Consider the following 20,532-nt stretch of genomic DNA (forward strand, 5'->3'; position numbering starts at 1 on the left):
TAAAACCCCTGACCCTAACCCCCTACCAATGAAACCTAACCCCTTACCCTAACCACCTACCCTAAAAACCTAACCACTTGCCCTTTACCCATGCCACTAAAACCCCATAGATTAACTTACCTTATTGGTGAAATGGCCGGTAGCTGAGTGTCCTGCAGCGGAGCGGCTGCGGAGATGGGTTTCTCTGCGGACAAACGCCGGCGGAGACTTGTCTGATTCCGTTTCAACATCCCTTTTTCTCTGCTAGACAAATACAGTGGGGTAGCTGTCTTCATCAATACTAGAAACCTGTTCAAGCTTGGGTAGACTAAATTGACAAAGAAGATAGACTTTTAGTTGTCATTGGGAAACTTCGTATAAACCACATCGCCTAGTGCAGTGGTTTCCAACCTTTTTTTGGTCAAGGAACCCTATGTGAAATTCTAAGGAACCCACAACCCTCTCTAACAACGAGTCTGTGATCAGATGCATTGTAAATTCTTCTGTATTTGGTACAATTGTAAAATTACCTGAAAATTACAGGGAATCCTTTAGGGACGCCCAGAGAACCCTGGTTGAAAAACACTGACCTAGTGAGTCTGCATGCTCCTAAGGAAATTTAAGTCAAATTTCTTAGTCTTTCCTGTGATAATGTCCCACAAAAAAAGTACACTACTCTAAGCGAAGATTTCAACACCATTATGGATGAAATACACAATAGATCTAATTCCCTACAGTATATCTGAACAAAAACACACGGTAAGTTAAAAAGTTATTAAGACCGCATGCTCAAGTCGACACGTGGAGACTTCTTAAGCCTTCATCCAGGAGATATACTTTTAATTCAGCACTGCACAATTATTATACAAGAATAGACTACATCCTAGTTAATTCTGAATATTTTCTATTTTGTAACCTGAGATTGAGACTATAGTATGGTCTGTTCACGCTCTACTTATATTGCATTTGAAAGGTTTTAAGCAAAAGACAAGGGGGGCCTCTTGGTGCATAAATGACCAGCTTTCAGAAATCCCTGACATAAGAGATACCATACAAGACTCTATTGACACTTACAGTACTTTGACCTCAAGTCAACTAACCAAACCCCCCAAATCTATTTGTGGGTGTGGTTACAGGCTAGGCACTTGCAGAACAAAAATCACAGCTGGGTGCATCAACCACTTAAATCGCAAACTCTCCCCTTTAGAGGTGGCTTTTGGTAACAATCTTTCTCCATCTATTAGGAATAAGATAAACCGAACTAGAAATTCTGAGGGCATGCTTTGTTGATGATACCGAAAAAAGGCAATGCGTTGGAATAAGCAATTATTTTACGATATACTGTAGGCAACAAAGCGCACCGGGTCCAAGTGGAAAACTGTGGAAAAATAAAAGTGAGACACACACCCATGATCCAGGGGACATTAATAAAGAATTTGTCAATTACTGCACTTTAGTCTATATAATCTGGCTAAATCTCGTACTGATGCCCCTAATTCTAAAATTGGATTCATGCATACTGTACTTATCTGGATGCAACCTCCCTGTAATGGACACTGAAAGCGTAGGGAAATCTGATACTGAATGAGTGCTTGCAAACAATCAAAATGTAACAAAATTCAAAGGCTGAAGGCCCAGGCAGATTTACAGATCACCATTTTCAAAAATTAGCCCCGTCTTTAAGACCACGCCTAGTCAATATGTTTAATGATATCCTTCAAAAATACCTTCTCTATTCTGAGATGCTGTCCGCTTCAATTACTGTGATGCCTAAATAGGGTAAAGACCCAACATTGTGTCGGTTATAGACACATCTCTCATCAACATACAGTATACACCAAGATTATTCCCTTCTACTGCCGGGAAGTGCAATCTTTTCCCCCTGCACCCCCGCCCCCCCTTGCCGGCTGTCCCCCTCTCTTCGTGCCCACCCCCCTTACCTTGGCTCTGGCGTCATGACGTCACGTTGCTATGGCGTCGCAACATCACATGACCCCGTGGCGTCATTTGATGCCGCATTGCCATGGCGAAGCGTTACCAGAAGCCGTCTGAACCAAGGTAAGGAGAAGTTACAGAGGCCTTCGCCGCTTCCTCTGCATTTAATTGAAATACCTTCCGGAAGAGTGTGGCACACCTGTTCTACTGTTTGCTTAATTCTGGTCTAGGGTCCCTAATCCATCCAGACTAAGTACTGTAGGTTTTGTATCTGAGCGACAAACAGCTGACAGAAGGATGATTAACATTATTCAGCACTGCAATGTCTCAAAGACCTCTACAGTGATCCTAGCACTAGACGCAGAGAAAGCCTTTGTTTTATCAACTCCTGGCGCCTGGTGACAGGAAGATGAAGTGCAATTATATGAGACAATGAGTGAAGGATTTGGGGTCAGAACTGGATCCAGGTGACTGAGGCAATATTTTTTTTAAGGTATTGTGAGGTCATATACTCTGTAATCATGGAAACAAATATCAAACTGTCATAGGTGGCATTACACTGCTACAAAACTGAATTCATTGTCACTCTATACTTTTTGTTGGAGAGGATGTGGATACAAAGGATTGCTGCTTGGTGTATGGTGGTCCAAAAATTATACTGTATCTCTGTTAGAAAGTTGGTACTCTCATCATGAGCTTTAATATTCCCTGGTGCTGGTTGTTAATTTTAGGAAGGTAAGCCCATAATTGGAATAAAAAGGTACTCCTGCACGTTGGTCACACACATTCTGTTCTCCACCAGACGTGAGATTGCAATTGCAGATTAAAAATTGGGATATAAACTTGGAAAATATAACTTGCCATAGATTCTTCACACTCTGGGAACCTTGGTTGGCTACAACAAAAGAGGGTAATGGTACACTCACAGTGTATCTCCCTTCTACAAACTGAGCGGTTAATTCTAGTTTATACTCTTGGGTACTTAACTGATTTATCAAGGGACCATAACTGCTATGTAATGTTAGCTTGTAAGACAGCTTTATCCATCAACCACCCCGTTTTTATTATTATATATTATAACAATATTTTGTATTTGTATTATTTGTTCTCTTAAAATTAGATGCATAATGCAAAATGTTTAATCAAAAACTAAATATATATATTTTTTAAATTACCATTGTTTACATGTGAATTATTTCAGTGTGGCACAGTTGACTGCCTACTAACAACAGCAGGGAGGTTGGGGGTCTTCTATCTGAACGACACTCATTTAAAAGGCATACTGAAAGTTTTAAGACATAATCAGATAGTTGGGGTTATGTCCTTAAAAGTAAATAATGAGAGGCGCATGCGCGACGTGGAGGAGAATGGAGTACTAACTCTTGAGCTCCGCTCCCACCGGCACTTATAATTTAAATAAAAGCGGCAGAAACGAATATATCAAGGCTCAGCACACAGCATAATAAACATTAACACCCACAGATGGCATCCAGCAAAGCAGCGCGGACCAGGAGCCAGCCGGTCTCCACATATTTCAAGAGAAAGGGGGTGACCCCACCGGACAAGCCGGAATCTCCCGCGCGGGCTAATAACATGGATCCCGAAATCGATCCAACTGCTGAGGAGGACAGAGACGAAGAGATGGTCCGACGCAAAGATTTAAAAGAGTTTTGCTCCAAAATGCAAACATTCTTTAAAACAGAACTCTGGGCCATCAGGAAGGATGTAGACGCATTGGGTGAGCGAACGGCCACCCTAGAAACAACCACGGAAGAAACATCAGCGGCCATATCGCAAACACAAGATCAAGTTTCCATACTAAATGATCGGATTAAACTGCTTGAAGATAAAGCAGAAGATGCAGAAAACCGTTACAGACGGTGTAATATTAGACTGCGGGGGGTCCCTGAAAGCGTCCTGGACCCAGAAGACTTCACGAATAACTGGCTAGAAAATCTCTTCCCTGACAAACCAGAACATGAAATACGTTTAGACAGGTGCCACAGGGCTTTACGAAGGAAGCCTCAACAAAGCGATCCCCCCAGAGATATTGTGGCCCGTTTTCATCACTATCGCACCAAAGAAGAGGTGTGCAGGATTGCCAGAGAAGCAAGGTCTCTGGAATTCGAAGGAGTCAAACTCCAGGTCTACCAGGACCTTGCCCCTGCTACCCTTACTAAAAGAAAGGCTCTGGCTCACGTCACAAAAATACTCAGAGACAATAACATTAAATACAGGTGGTTATTCCCCTGCGCTTTACTTTCTATTAAAAATGGCGTGGCACATACTCTGAGGAGTCCAGAAGACGAGGAGAGCTTCCTAGCAAAAATCGGCGTACCAAGATCTCACCAAAACCCGTCTCACCCCCCGCCAACTAACCCGAATGGCCCCGCTCCCACCAGGAACAAAGCTGGCTCAACCCGTTCCAAGAATGGCGCAGAGGCACCTGCGACTCCAGACACTGACTGAGTCCGTCCCAGGCAGCTGTGTTCCATATGAAACCTCCCTTAAACCTTCTAAGACCCAAACGCACATCTCACACTCCATCTGACACGAGGACGACCTACCAAGACCAAGGGAGAGGGACGGGATCGCGGAGCAGCTCTGTCGACAACTTCAGAACGGCAGCCATCTTCTCACGATCCTTCTCCAAGCCGAGCGGGAAACAGAATGGCTTTTTCCCGCGCGAGTGATCTGACGTCATCGCCGGGCACCTCCCTCTCGCGAGATCTGGTTTACTTCCTGAAGTGCGGGTATTTCTGGCACAGACGGGACACATCACAGGAGGCTGCACACTCTGAGATGCTGCACCTCCGGAGACTTACAATAGACTTAATGAACAACATTTAATTAGTTCCATCCAGTGTCCCATATTATCCCTTTAGTCCCATACTTGACTCGTTCCCATTCACCTTACACCTTGGATAAAATAAATAAATAAAGTCTCATAAACCAGCACACAGTTAATAAAAACATACATACATTGTACACTATGGCCAAGGTGTTGTATACTATATATGTAGGTACTGTTGTATATATGTTCCTAAAAGCTTCTGTAGGCATCTGTATACATGTAAGGTCATATGTTTAGTTTTATTGCATATGTGTATTGCGGTATTGCATTGTACATATGCAGTGATGTAATAATGATAATAATAATAATAATAATAATATAAACATATTACATGTTAAGTTGTATGTATATGTGTAAGTGTTGCATGTATTGCATGTATGTGTTGCATGATGCATGTGTTGCATATTTGTATTGCATTATATGTATATATTGCATTGTTGCACTATTGCGTTGTTGCATTATACATATATAATAATGTAAGGATAATAATAATAATAATAGTATAAACATATTGCATGTTATGTTATATATATATGTAGGTGTGTTGTGTGATGTGCGTATGTGGTATGTGTGATATTATATTATTACATATATGTTGCACTGTTGCATGCTGCATGCATATGTTACATTGATATATATATATGTGGTTGATATATGGTTGATATATACATGGGATATACTGAAATATATATTACATCGCGTATTAAGCGCTTTATATATACTGTCATATACTGTAAACTATGCACTATGTTCTATGTATCATACACAATATATACTATATATTATGTACCATAGGGACTACATATACTATGCGTTGTACTAATATGAGCCGTACTTTGTACTACATGATGAAGACGGCATATATGTATATGTATATGGGGGCTATATATACTGTATACTATTATCTCCTATTTTCCTTTACCAGTATGAGTAGCAGTTCTATCCCTTCCATCAATATACCTACGTTAGGGAAGGTTTAGTTAAAAGACAGTTGGTTAAGCTGATATATTATTAGGATTTAGAGGCTTTCAGTTTTTGGCGTAATATCTATATAGTTATTACACCCCAAACATTACTCAAGAGATAAGTAATTTTGTTATGTCTCATATAAACTTTAGATGATCAATTTCACAGCTAATATATTTAATTCTCTGTACATAGTAAGGGATTTAGACACGTTTATTTAAATCACAGAAACGTTAGCACCATACCTATATTATATGCCCTATATATCTGTCTCATATAGCTTATTTGTCTTGTAGATCATATGTCTTGTTTGTCATATCATATCATATGTCTTCCCTGTCCCACTTGTCAGGCAGTTCTTAGAAGTTATTTAGGTCAGTCTATTATTCATCACAAAAGTTGTTATTACATACAGCTAAAGTTACAGCTGTAACGATTCTCTGTTCTATGGTTCCTGTTTATTTTAAGGTTTCTATTTCTATTTGACATTTATAACACCCAGTTTTATCTGTCGCAATTAACAAGATAATAAATATATGGAAATTGTGCCGGAGGGAGTATCCCCGGCGACGTGCATGTGTTCCTTTTTTCGGTCCCCAATTGTTGTGGACCGACCTCAAGACCCAGAGAGGTCTGTCTCCAATACAGGAGTTTGGCCCACCCATTTGGTGGAGCCAAAAGACCTATCCTCTGGGCGCAGGGGCTATCTTCGGGGGCTCCCGAGGTATGCTCTTGTTTTCTGTTTACTTTTTACTTTTTTTCCCCTTCCCTGTGATATCCCTCCTGTCTCTTCCCCTGTTCTGTCTCCCTATCCCCTCTCCTTCCCCTTCCCTCCCCTCCTAAGGACATTTGGAGCCCTGCAGACAGGTCTATATGGCATGAGAACTACAAACACAACAGACAGATTCACCGATGATATAGCTAAAAGTGAGTATATGAGTTGTTACACTAGTTCCCTCTTTTACTACAACACATGGCGCTAACACTAATATCTCACAATGTAAAAGGCTTTAATAGTCCAATCAAAAGAAAATTAGCTTTTACGGACTATAAGAGAAAACAGGCGGATGTGTTGCTCCTACAAGAGACACACTTCAGTAACAAAAATCCACCTAAATTCTTAGATAAGAGCTTCTCCCAATATTTCACCGCCTCAGCCTCAGCCAAAAAAAGAGGAGTAGCCATCCTATTCAGTAACAGTGTCCCATTTATCGCCCAGACAATTAAAAAAGACGCTGAAGGCCGCTTTATTATTGTAATTGGAACGATCCATGAACAGCCTATCACATTGGCTTCACTATACGCCCCCTGCATACAAGATGCAATTTTCTTTGAAAAGTTTTTCAAAATACTAAACTCAGTAGCTAAAGGATGCATCATAGTAGCAGGAGATTGTAATATTACAATGCATTCGGCATTAGATAGATCAGGAGGAGGAGTCTCTGACAATAAAAAGACGCAATTCGCCCTTCACAAAGGCCTAAAAGATACCCAGTTAGTGGATATATGGAGAGAACTCCACCCATCTACCAGAGATTATACTTTTTATTCCCACCCGCATACCTCATATAGTAGAATTGATTACCTCTTTATCTCGTGCCATCTGGTTCCTATGGTCACTCATTCAGAGATCCATGATATTTCATGGTCCGACCATGCACCAATAGAGCTAAGGTGCAACAATATCCGGGCCAATCGACCAGGTGCAAACTGGAAACTTAACGAATCTATTCTTAAGATACCTGAAATTTGTGATGTTATAGATCAAGAAATAGCTCAATTTTTTGAGATAAACACAGGCTCTGTGGAATCCCATATGATTCTCTGGGAGGCTCATAAAGCAACCTTAAGGGGCATATTAATCAATATCACAGCTAAGAGAAAACGAGAAAGAGATTCCAAAATCAAAACACTCCAAACCAAACTACATTCTCTTCTCTCAAACCACAAAACCAACCCTGATCCACAAACAACAAGGGATCTAAAAGATACAAATATAGAATTGAATATGTTATTGACTTCCAGGGCAGATAATTCCCTAAGTTGGTCCAAGAGGAAGTTTTACGAAAAAGCTAACAGGCCGGATACGATGCTAGCTCGAGCGCTAAAAGATAGGCAATCTAAGTTTAACATCCAAGCTATACGCTTAAAATCGGGCATACAAACAGCCAATCCCAAAAAGATAGTAGAAGAATTCGGTTCATTTTATGGTTCCTTATATGACGGAAGGAAAGTGGCACATAATAACAATACGAGCAAAGCATTAAGAGATTTCTTAGCTAGCTCAAAACTGGAGAGATTGACAGAGCAGGACAGAAAGGCTCTGGGCGCCGACTTCACATTAGAAGAGGTGTCACAAGCCATTAAAGAACTTAAACCTTCAAAAGCGCCAGGACCAGATGGTTTCTCGGGGCTATATTATAAGAAGTTCTCTATCTTACTTGCCCCTCGGCTGCTCCACATGTTCAATGCTATATTAGCAGGAGCACCTATCCCCGGAGATATGCTGCGGGCGTCTATATCATTAATATATAAACCTGGCAAGGATCCGCTGAACTGTAAAAGCTACAGGCCAATTTCCTTAATCAATACCGATATAAAGATATATGCTAAATTGTTGGCCAACAGATTAAGTCTAATCCTACCCAGACTAATACATCCAGATCAGGTCGGCTTCATCAAAGGGAGGCAGGCAGCGGATAACACCCGACGATTTATTGATCTGCTAGAATTAGCAAACAAAAATAATGCTCAAACCATGTTATTAAGTCTGGACGCAGAAAAAGCTTTTGATAGGATAGACTGGCCATATCTTCAAGAGACGCTAGCAGCATTTGGCTTTGGGGATCGGTTGAGTGGAGCGATTATGTCGCTGTACTCGGGCCCAACCGCCAGGGTTATACATCAGGGCTTCCCCTCACTCCCATTCCAAATTCAAAGTGGCACAAGACAGGGATGCCCATTATCTCCCCTCCTGTTCGCCCTATGTATAGAACCCCTGGCGGCACGCATTAGAGATAATTCGGACATCTCAGGGTTAAACGCTTATTCCCAATCACATAAAGCGGCCCTGTACGCAGACGATATCCTACTAATCATTTCAAAACCCCTCACTTCACTACCTAACCTATTTGACCTACTAGACAAATTTTCTAAGGTCTCTGGGTTCAAAATAAACCAATCCAAATCCGAAGCTTTGAATATCAATCTCCCTAGACATACGGAGAAACTACTGAAACTAAATTTTAAATTTAATTGGCAAATGAAATCTATAAAATACCTAGGGATCCACATCACCAAAGATGCAAAAAGCATCTATAATGCAAACTATCCCAACCTGATTTGGACATTAAAACAAGACCTTATCAGATGGTCTTCCAAGAAGATTTCTTGGATAGGTAGGATACATAGCGTTAAAATGAATCTACTTCCCCGTATCCTATACCTCTTCCAGACATTGCCTGTGCCACTCAAACTGAAGGATATACTCTCACTTCAGTCTGCAATATCTAACTTTATCTGGGGAGGAAAAAAACCGAGAGTTAATAAACTAAATATGAAAAGACCTACCTTGGCAGGTGGCTTAGCGGTACCCTGCCTGTTATCATATTACAAAGCGGCTCAATTAAGTCAAATTATACAATGGCATTCAGACCCTAAATTGAAAAGATGGGTGGAATTGGAAAGTTCTGCTTGCTCTCCATTAGAGCTTAGTAACCTGATTTGGCTACCTAAAAAAGCGAGGAAAACCGCTGCCCTACCGCTCACCTCATTGACCAACTCCATATCGGTTTGGGAAGCAACAAACATAAAAAACTCACTCACATCAGGACGTTCTCTGATGTCCCCCATTTGGAATAACCCATGTTTTGCACCTGGCCTAATTGGTACAAATAGTTCAATCTGGAAACTAAAAGGATACAATAGAATCAAGGATATGGAAGGATATAATCTGAAAATTAAAACATTCGACCATATCAGATTAGAAAAAGATTTGCCCCACTCAGAATTCTATAAATACCTCCAGATCAGAGCATTCTATAACAAATTTGCCCCGTACCCTCCCCTGACGAAATTCGAAAAGCTCTGCCGGGCAGAAACCGACACTAAGGGACTTATATCTACGATCTATGGAGAGGTAGTCGAATCTGCTAGATCTAAACAGCAAACACCTTCATTCCAGAACCAATGGGAGATAGATTTAGGGGAATCCCTAGATGATGAGGATTGGGACTCCATATTTCTAGCCACTGCCAAAAGTTCCATATGCACCACACTGAAGGAGAACGCATATAAAGTTCTTATGAGATGGTACCTCACCCCACTAAAATTATCGAAATACATACCAGGGTCCTCCCCATTGTGCCCCAAACAATGTGGAGGAACAGCTGATCTGTTACATATGCTGTGGTCTTGCCCGTTGATAACCCAAATCTGGGAAAAAATTAGAAATTGGATTGAGAAGATTTTTGACCTCTCTATTCCCCCTGACCCTTGGCTGTTTCTATTAAACAGACCTTTAAAGGATCTATCAAAGTCACATAACAAATTAATTGCTCATTTTGCAATAGCCACACGGTGTGAGATTGCAGCACTATGGAAACGCCCCGATATTCCAATTATCCCAAAGATTCGGAATCGTATTTGGTTTATCTGCCAGATGGAAAAATTAACAAGTTTAGTTAATGATACTGGCGATAACTTTCTAAAAGTCTGGACCCCTTGGTTAGCACAGACAGACATCCCTGGGGTAGAGCGTGACACAATTTGGCTTTAATAGTAAGAAATGCGTTCTCCTACAGGAGAGTAAAATAACTACCCCCACACACACAACGGGATCAACTACTTAAAGCTGAATAAAGCCCTAGTTATAGCCTTACAACTCATGGGCCATCTATGCTTCAAGAAAAACTAGCCTTGTTATATCCTTCCCTACCAACCACCTTTACCTCCTCCCCTTTCCCTTCTACCCCCCCCCCCCAACCCTTCCCTCCCTTTTTTTTTTTTTCATTATTATTATTTATTATTTGTTCACCTGCACTCGCACGACCGAGTAGGGCTCGAAAAGTTGTGCGATTCTCATATATGTGATCCAAAGCCCACATTACATGTGCTATTCTATATTGTACATGCATATAATGTTCACTCTGTATACCATGCATTTGTTCACAATAAAATACAAGTTATAAAAAAAAAAGTAAATAATGAGAGACGAGTCCCTGTCTCGGAAAGCTTACAATAGAAGTTACAAAGCACAAATGAATCAATTCTACCATGTATTATTGTTTTGTCTTTAAATATCCTGAAATTAGGCTACATTTAAAGCAGCAACCCCGCCTATTTGACCCCTACAGTATCTTCCCTTATAAATTGGGAACTAGGTGGTCCCCGGAACTGACTTGCGCTATTTTCAGCTCCTGCAGTTCGCCGGTTTCCGAGATACTTAGCAGTAAAGTTACCGGTATCACTTCCTGAATAATAAATCCATTGTCGCACGCGCCAATAGGACGATACAGATTGCTTTTGGGACGCATGACACTGGAGATTGAGACCACCATGTTGTTTTCCCTGAAGGGGATTGAACACCAGTACCTTTAACGGTGAGTATCTTGGGAACAAGGGGGTAATTGGTGCACAAAATAGAACAGTTCAGCTTCAGGGATCCCTACCTTTCCCATCATATAAAAAAATAAAATTAGCACCCAAAATTGCTGCTTTAATGTTTTAGTTAAAAATCCCACTTGTGAGTACATTTGCATATCTCAGACATGTCTGTAGCCTTGTCTTTCCCCATTATCTCTTAGCATACAGTGCTTCCACTGCAGCCAGGGATTCTGGGAAATGACATGCAAATGAGCACTTACAGTGAATTGCTCTTTGCTTTTTACCGATTTTAACATGGGACCTTCTATGCCTGCCGTATTACACAGCTTTTCAGCACAGCCAGGGTTAAAGAAGAAGTGCATGCTCAGCCACCCTAACACTCCTAGAAAGATAAATTATCAGAGTAGTTGTGAAATAATTGACATAAGTCTAGCAAGATAGAAAATAAGTAGTAGAGAAGTACAGTATGGAGGATTGTGTTACAATAACGGCGTTCTTTAATTCACCTTCCTACTGGCGATCATGGCGCCGATAGCGTTTTCTTCAACGGGGCATATTATTTCTGAAATCAAAAAACAAATCAGGACTATGAAACAACAATGTACGCTGTATTTCTCAAGGATTTTCATTGCACCCTTGTAGGCATTTTATCTCCCTAAAATATCAAAGTTTGAATTGCACGTACAATCCTAAAGGTGATGTTGGGATCAAATTAATTCACCTCTAGGGCATTTGAATCTAATTAATGGGTTAATAATACGAACACACCTTGACAGTTTCTAGAATATAACTTACTACGCACTTCTTTGATTAGCGCAGTATTTCAAATGCTATATTTTTGCTGATAAAGGTTGGCTTTGTCAGGTGCAAACATGATTTATACTTTAATGTGATCACAGATAGAGCAGTTTATACCTGCAGCCTTAAACACCATAATTTAGGTAGGTGCAGTATGCATGTGCAATATTTTAGCCCTCACAATTCAGAATCAGGCAAATCGGAGAAATACTGTGCAAGTCTGAAATTTGAATAATACTGAAGGGAAGACACATGCAGCCTGCCATTATTAAAATACAATAGGATTGGAAGCTTTTCGGGGCCGGGACACCTTTTTTCTAATGCACAAAACACCACATTTTTACCTGCATCATAAATCTTACAGAAACAAGAACACTAGCCAGGCTCACACGTTTTGTAGAAGTGTTGTGCTTATTGGTATCGTGCACTTTCCTAACTCGCTGCAAGACGAGAAACTTGATCGATCAATCTTTCCACGCAGGTTGTAGCCTTAGTCGTTGCTCTATCTTTAAGATTTGTTTAGTAGAAACCTTATGGTATAAATAGCGTTTGAAGTTCATATTTTCAAAAGTGAAGCTATTTTTGCTTCTTTTTCAGTACCGTGACATGGTCCTTCTGGAGCAGAATGGAAAATGAGGAGTCCTGGTTTGTAGCCAGTGGGCTGGGTTTAGTATTTTAAGCATGTCCTAATATGCTTCAAATACCTTTATCCTTTGCAAGCACTCGTTTCATCTCCAGGCCAATTTATCTACATACAGTGCAGCAATGACTAAGTGTTATGACATGCCCTGAAGCATCTCTAGCTGAGCTCGTGTAAATTCTACATGTGGGGGGCTTTTGGTGATGACAGGTGGGAACTTCATTCTGATTTGGATTTAAATATTTGACACCGTAAACTATTTCCCTCTAATTTACAGAAAATAATAGGTTCTTGAAGGCACGTTGGTCATTTAATGATGGGTTTTTTTTGTAGAGCGGAATACATAAAATACTTACATTGACTACCATTAAATACAGAAATGCTATTGAATCTTAAGTTAAATTAGATTGTAAGCTCTTTGGGCAGGGCTGCGTCTTGCCTTATGTTGTCAATTACTGGCTGCTCCTATGCCCACTGTTTGTACTTTATTTTCCCTGTATTGTGGTTTGGTAAAGCGATGCGCACACTGTTGACCCTACACACATAATATTATACCTACGTCCTTGAAATTTTGCACACTCCTGTTTTAACCCCTTCTCTCCCCCCCCCCCCCCCCCCCCCGATAAATACAGACTCTGATTTAGCAAACCTTCAGTGAGACCAGGCCTGTTTCTCACACGGTTTGAGATATTTTTAAGCACTCTTCCTTAACCCCCGTCTCGACCTTAAGTCATGCTGTCCCTCCCCCTTACAGGTCCAGGGCTTTCTGGACTCCCGATGGCAGAACTCCAAGGAACCTGCTTCTAGAACATTGGGTGGTGCTATATATACCTTTATATCTCCTTATGGCAGTGATTCCCAACCAGCTCCTTGAAGCAGTCTCAGGGGTTCCTCCTATGGACCATACCTCCCCCCCCCCCTCCCGGGTGTTTTTTTTTTGGTATGTATTTTGTAGGGTGGATTGAGTAAGAGTGGGGTAATTGACGGAAGGTAGGGGCGAGTGAGAGAAGAGAGGAGGGCAGGAGGGAGTGAGTGAGGAAAAGAGGGAGTAAGAGTGAGACGCAAGGGATAAATACATGCAAGGCAGGAGGGGGGAGAGTTAGTGAGACGGATGGGAGAGAAATACATGGGTAGAGGGTGGGAAATAGAGGTGGCTCGTGAGGTTTGAAATGTTATGACTGACCCCTGTCGAACCTAATATGTGTCAGCAAGATAGGGGTTCCCCGAGATTTTTCGAAATACTTCAAGGGTTCCTCCAAACAAAAAAGGTTGGAAATCACTGCCTTAGGCTAAGGCCCCGCTTCCTCAGACCACGCACGCGCACTGCAGACAGGTGGCGCGTGGAGAGGCACTTGACCGCTATCTGCGGTCTGTAGAGAGCGGGAGCTGGAGCGGGGGGGCGTGGCCAAAACGGGTCGGGTGGGCGCAGCAATGACGTCAGGGGGCGGGGCCATCACACTGTCTGTGCCAGGGGTTCCCCCCCCGCCTCCCTCCCTGTGCATCTGCTGACACTGCAGACATAGAGTATGAGGAGAGAGTCTGTGGGAGGGAGCAGGGGGGCTCCCTTGGTGCTGCAGAGTTCATTTAGACAAATCGCTGCTTTCGCCCCCCTCTCCTCCCTGAAGCCTCCCCTCCTCTCCTCATTGGCTCACTGCCACACCACGTTACGCGTCGCCACTTGGGATTACAATTCTCTTGCATCCCCTGGCGGCTGACGCGTCACAGCGTGTAGTGAGCTGTGCAGCGAGGGGGGACTGGGACCTGCTCAGGAGGATACCATCAGATGGTGAGGAGTAGCACGCACGCGGCCGCGCACACCGCCAGACACAGCGGGACCAAAGCCTTATGGTGTCATCCCTGGTCACAAGACATCCTACATTACATGATGGTGAGGGGCAATACCAAAATGATCCCACCCAGATAACCGCTTACACTAATTAGTAGTGCCTAGAAGGGGGCTACACCTGAATTTATTACATTGTTAGTGCTTTCAGTGCAACTACAACCCTGGAGAATGAGGCCCTAAATCTTAAATGTTTTCTCAGACATATTATGGTTTATTTGGATTTGAACTACATATTCACTAATAAAAACCCTTACTTAATAGACTTCATTGTTTGCAGAAGTAGAGAAAAAATTATCGTGAACTTAAAGTATTATAACTTTATTCAAAACCATGATAGTTGAATATTCCAAAGTAATCCCTTTCCCTAGATGTGCGTGTGTGTGTGATATATATATATAAAAAAAAATATATATATATATATAATCCTCCAGGCCATAGCACCTGGATGATGCTCTGCTGCCTCAAACCTAATATATCTCAAACTCAGCTCCTCGTAAACACCTGGCCCAGTATCCCCTTTTTCCATCATAGTAAGCTTAACCACCATCCATTCTGTTACCAAAGCACGTTGCCTTGGTGTGACTAATCTCACTCGATGATCTTTGACTTTGCCGCAATGGACATCGCTTGCCTCTGTGGGGGACGGAACCGCTGAGACGTCATCATTCACCTCTGGCGCTGTTGCTTCTGTACTTTAGGTACACCAACCAGAGCAACTTCTGTGGCTTGTTCCTTTCTGGCTTGTCATTTTGGAGCCTCTGCTCCCGTCTGAGGCTTTTTGCACCGCTGACGCCCACACTGAAGCCATGCAATCCACCTTGTTTCCTGGCAGTCCTTTCCTCACTTTTACCCACACTGAAGCTGCAGGTCCATCTTGCTTACTGGTGTCCTGCCTATAAAGAGGCAGGATGTCCTCCAGGATGTTGCTAGAGCATAGTTCCTGCTTGTTCCTATCTGACGCATGTGTTCCTGTTGATCTTGCGCCTCTGCCGCCTGCTTTGACCACTGCCTGTGACCCCGATCCTGTACCTCTGACGCCTTCCTCGACCCCAGCGGTTATCTATATCCTTCCTCAGCCTTGTCGGTCACTTCCTGTTTAGAGACTAGCATCGTTACACCATCCTCCCTTGTGTGCATATCCGGGGTGCTCTTCACTTCTCCGGTCTCTGCCTCTACCGTTCGTCTGCATTACAGGAGAGGTGGCTCCATATCACCTCCTGGAAAAGAAGAGAAGATTTTATTTATTTATAAAAATGTTTTACCAGGAAGTAATACATTGAGAGATACCTCTCGTTTTCAAGATGTCCATCTCGCAGGAACTCTCGCTCCCCAGTGCAGGAGAAACATCATTAGGGACATTCTTTACATTCTTAAACTTTGAATTTTGGGGTGAACACCACTAGAAATACTGTAAATTTATCAAGCTTTAGCGGGGACTTAATGAGCGTGGTATATTCCATGGTAATCTCTTTCTATACATGTCTGTGTGGGCGCGAATCAAAAATAAATAGACAATACAGTTCTGTGGCTAACTAAATGCTTTTATTACACAGAATGGTATTGTCTACTCATTTTTTATTAAAGTGCGGTATCGATACCTCTACATCTCTATCTCTTATCTATCATATACCGTGTGTGTGTATATATATATATATATACATATATATATATATGTTTTTAAAGAGATTATATTGGCTTTAAAATACATCAATTGGGTGCAGAATATAGTCTTTAGACTTCCAATCCAACCATTCTCGTATGCCACATACAGTATCCATATAACACACGCATGCAGTATAATATACATTCGGTATTGAGCTGCTAAATAATACTCAAACATTTTGGATTACACAGTCATATTTACAAAGAGGACAATGCCATGTCTATGTAAAACTGTACCTGTAGGTCAGAAGGTTACATTGTTGATGTCACTATCTTGCATGAACATTTATATATATACATATATATATATATATATATATATATATATATATAGTGGTTGACAAATCACCAAAAAATCTACTCGCCACACAAAAAAATCTACTCGCCACCTAGTACCAAACGTGTGCTGCTTGGGCCAATATTTACTCGCCCGGGGGTTAAATCCACTCGCCCGGGGCGAGCAAATGTATAGGTTTGTCGAACACTGTATATATATATATATATATATATATATATATTTACATACACATACACATACACATACACACACACACACACACACAGTGGCCTCTAGACCATAGCCACCTGGATGATGCTCTGCTGCCTAAAACCCAATGGGTCTAAAACTGAGCTCCTCATAAACCTGGCCCAATACTCCCTTTGCCATCACCATAAACTGACCCACCCTGTTACCAAAGCACATTTTCTATTTAATTCTTGTTCTGCTAAAATCTGTTGCTTCTTCCTCCGTAACATTGCTAAGATCTGCCCTTCCCTCTGTTTCTCAGCTGCTGAAAATCTAATGCACGTCCTTATCTTCTTTTGTCAGGTTTATTGTAACAGGTCTCCCTGTCTCACAACTTTATCCCTTGCAATTCATCCAGTATTCTGCAGCTAGAAACATTTTACTTTCTCCCAGGACAGTGTCTACCTATCTCCACCTTACAGTAAATCCTTCTCCTGGCTTCCCAGCAAGTTCCAGATCACCTACAAAATTCCCTGTCATGCCTTCCATGCTCTCCGCAAGTTAATTTGTCTTTACTTATCGGCTTTGATTCCTCGCTGTGACCTTGCTCAGCTCCTGTGCTCTGCTGCGCATAACTTTCTCCTTTCTACCCTCCATCTCTACAGATCCCCCTCGCCTTAAACCTTTTCCCCTCACTGTCCCTTACCTGTGGAACGCCTTTACTCTCAGTTTATGCCAAGCATCTTCTCTCCCCACCTACAGTACCTCTATGTATACCTAAAAACACACCTTGTGAATGAAGCATCTCAACAGCTTAGACTCTTGGCTACTGTCTCACACCCACAGTGGTTCCTACCACCCAACGTGGTCACTGCCATCTACGGCACTTATTCGACTACACTAATCTGCTGTCTCTGCAAGTCTCCCAACATACCACTTCGATTGTATGCTCTCCGGGGCGGTGATTTTCCATCGTATTGTCTAATTGTATTTTAATATTTATGCCCTATAATGTATTATCACGTTTGTAAAGCACATCGTAAATTGGAGGCACTGCATCAATAACAAAATATACCTACATTCATTCCAAAAGAGAGGTGTTAGGGAGAATATGGAAATTCCAAGTAAAACTAATTCTGACATTTTTAAACCAAATACAATCCATGAAATAACTTTTTAGGAATCCATCTTTGCTGCCGAAAGAGCCACCAAAGCACAGCAATGTATTGCATTAAATATTATAAGCATAGAAAGCCCACGGAAAACTCCCCCCAACGTACATGTGCATATGTGCAGGCCCTCAAAGATTTTCACAGAAAATCTGTTCATAATGTGTTCCTCACAGTGGCCAAGTGTAACGCTGAGATATTACACTGACTTGGTATGTGCGGCTTACAAAACGCAGACCTCTAAACACCTTCCAAACAAAGATGATAGCTGCCTTGGGGCTTGTAATGTTATAAGGCACAGTAAAATAGAGGCAAATTGTGGTTTTGATGTTGACCTGTTGCTTATTCATCTCGGCCAACATTTCTAGCACAAAATTGTAAATCCTGTCAATCAAAATGTAACGGCCATCCGTTTTTTGTTTTTGTTTCCTTGCATTTGTATAATTTACAATTAAACCAATTTTTTTTTTTGTTTCAATTTATTTTTATTGTTTTAGAGAGACATAACAAATATATTGTCCATACAACAAAGAGCATTAACAGTTTGTCATCTGAAATAAAATAATTGATATAACACGCGTCTCTCATGAGCTTAACAAAGGATAGAGAAGAACGTAGAAAAGAAGAAAAAGAAGGGTGTTTTACACAATTTTTAATGTGTACAGTACATTTGTGTCTCTCGTACATAAGCACACCGTGAAAATCTCACTATTGCGTTTACTTCTTGAATGAAATAACTTTTTCATTTGTCATATGTTGTCATAGCGTATTGACAAGAATGTCTTTCAAGAAGACCTACAGGCCATTTAAAACTCCGGATTACGTTTAGTATTTTGCTCTGAAATATTGGCAAAGTATAAGGAACAAAATATAATCTCTTTTTGAAAACAGGCTTGAATATATGGACATCAAAGGGCTATTTATTCTTGAAGATGTGCAAATGTTCATGAACAGTTCTGAAATGAGAAGAAAAAGAATGTCAGCTAGGGCTACTGACCTTCCAATTCACAGACAACTGTGCTATTCATCCCACAGTAGAGGGGGCTCATTACACATCACACATGGTCTAGTCTTTTGTTGGTAAAGTGAACTATGCTATGTTTTATATCGGAATTGATGTGAATAGTTGCATTTTGTATTCATGGCTTTTCTTTTTTAAGGATTCTTTAGAATAAGGCGATGCTGTTTCAGAATGGTATCTATACGTCTTTTTCAAACGCTTTTCCCAGACAAATTGTATTCCATGCTTTATGTGCTGTGCTGTTATGACCTTTTCATGTGAACAAAGTTTGGGGACTTCATGGTCCTAAACTCAATGCATGTGCATGTCTTAAAGGCATTACCCACCAATAAATGTGAGATTAGCTGCGGCTTGTATATTTCCTGATCAGTCCACTTTTTTTTAGATGGCTCATTGTTATCCTGTTTCCTTTTAACGATGGGACATTCTAATGAGTTTGCCATCTGACACACATCTGTTTCCTCTTAAACAATATCGTCATTCTTCTAGAGCTGTGAAACTCATCTGTTATCATACACGTTAGATTTTGAATCTAAAAAATGAAATGCTATACATGAGAACAATGGTAATATGTTTTGCTGATATAAAATAGATGCAAAGTATTTTCTGACAAATCTAGAAATGTAATTTTTGAGTTTCTGTCGAAGTCGATCAAATGGAATAGTTGCAATTGATAAACTTTAACACGACATATAAATGCAATGTTTTCTGTCTACATTGAAAGTAAAAGTGAAATAATTAACATTGCTGATGTTTTTAAATGTGCTCTCTTGTCATTGATATTACTAATGTACAATCGGTGGTGGAATTGAAGGGAAAGATTGAAGGCCGACAAGAGGACTTTTAATGGGGAATAAGGAGCGCTCATGTCTTCTGCCTAAATTGAATGATCAACATACATTTTATTTAATTAATTTTTAACAATCTTTCTCAACTTTTTCAATGTTCCTTTAATACTTCTCCATCTCAGCCAGAGGTATTGAAGAAGGAGTTTTTATGGGAAGTCTCAGTCTAAGGTGATAGTAAATGTAGACGGTTTAGGCTAGTCAAGGGTCACTCATTTTGAGTAAGTCTCAGTCATTGGAAGAGAGTTTCACACTTTTTCAACAACAGCAATCTATAAAAATGAGATGGAATCATAGTCTACAGCAGGGGTGCACAAACGTCCTGCGCTGTGCCCCCTGCCTGCTCTCCCCCTCTGTGTTGCACCCCCCACCCCTGCGGCGTCAATTGACGCCGTGGAGTCGTGACGTCACATGATGCCGCATTGCCATGGAGACGCGTGGACTTAAGCCAGGTAAGTGAATAACAGAGGCCTCGCATGCTCAGCGCAGAGCTTCTGTGAACACTGCCCCCCCCCAAAAAAAGATTGCACCCCCCAGTTTGCGCACCCCTGGTCTACAGTCATGTATTTTCTTTAAAATGTAACTTTTAGTCAATAAGGACATAATGTCTCCGAATTGGATCCTTGAACTTTGATAAATGTTCATGCAAGATAGTGACATCAACAATGTAACCTTCTGACCTACAGGTACAGTTTTACATAGACATGGCATTGTTCTCTTTGTAAATATGACTGTGTAATCCAAAAT

General features: G+C 41.2%; 1 protein-coding gene and 1 long non-coding RNA gene across 3 annotated transcripts in view; one reads left to right on the forward strand and one right to left on the reverse strand.

Annotated features, from left to right (window-relative positions):
* Positions 1-20,532, forward strand: part of SLC25A26 (solute carrier family 25 member 26) — a 132,339-nt gene that overhangs the window by 83,044 nt on the left and 28,763 nt on the right. The gene's annotated exons all lie outside the window — the stretch shown is intronic.
* On the reverse strand, positions 121-12,737 carry LOC142468488 (uncharacterized). The gene is made up of 3 exons (XR_012788663.1): positions 12,481-12,737; positions 11,845-11,900; positions 121-243 (listed from the first exon to the last, which is right to left on the reverse strand). It is a non-coding gene; the product is annotated as an uncharacterized LOC142468488 (long non-coding RNA).

The sequence above is a fragment of the Ascaphus truei genome, chromosome 17, assembly GCF_040206685.1.
Source record: "Ascaphus truei isolate aAscTru1 chromosome 17, aAscTru1.hap1, whole genome shotgun sequence".
Lineage (NCBI taxonomy): Eukaryota > Metazoa > Chordata > Amphibia > Anura > Ascaphidae > Ascaphus > Ascaphus truei.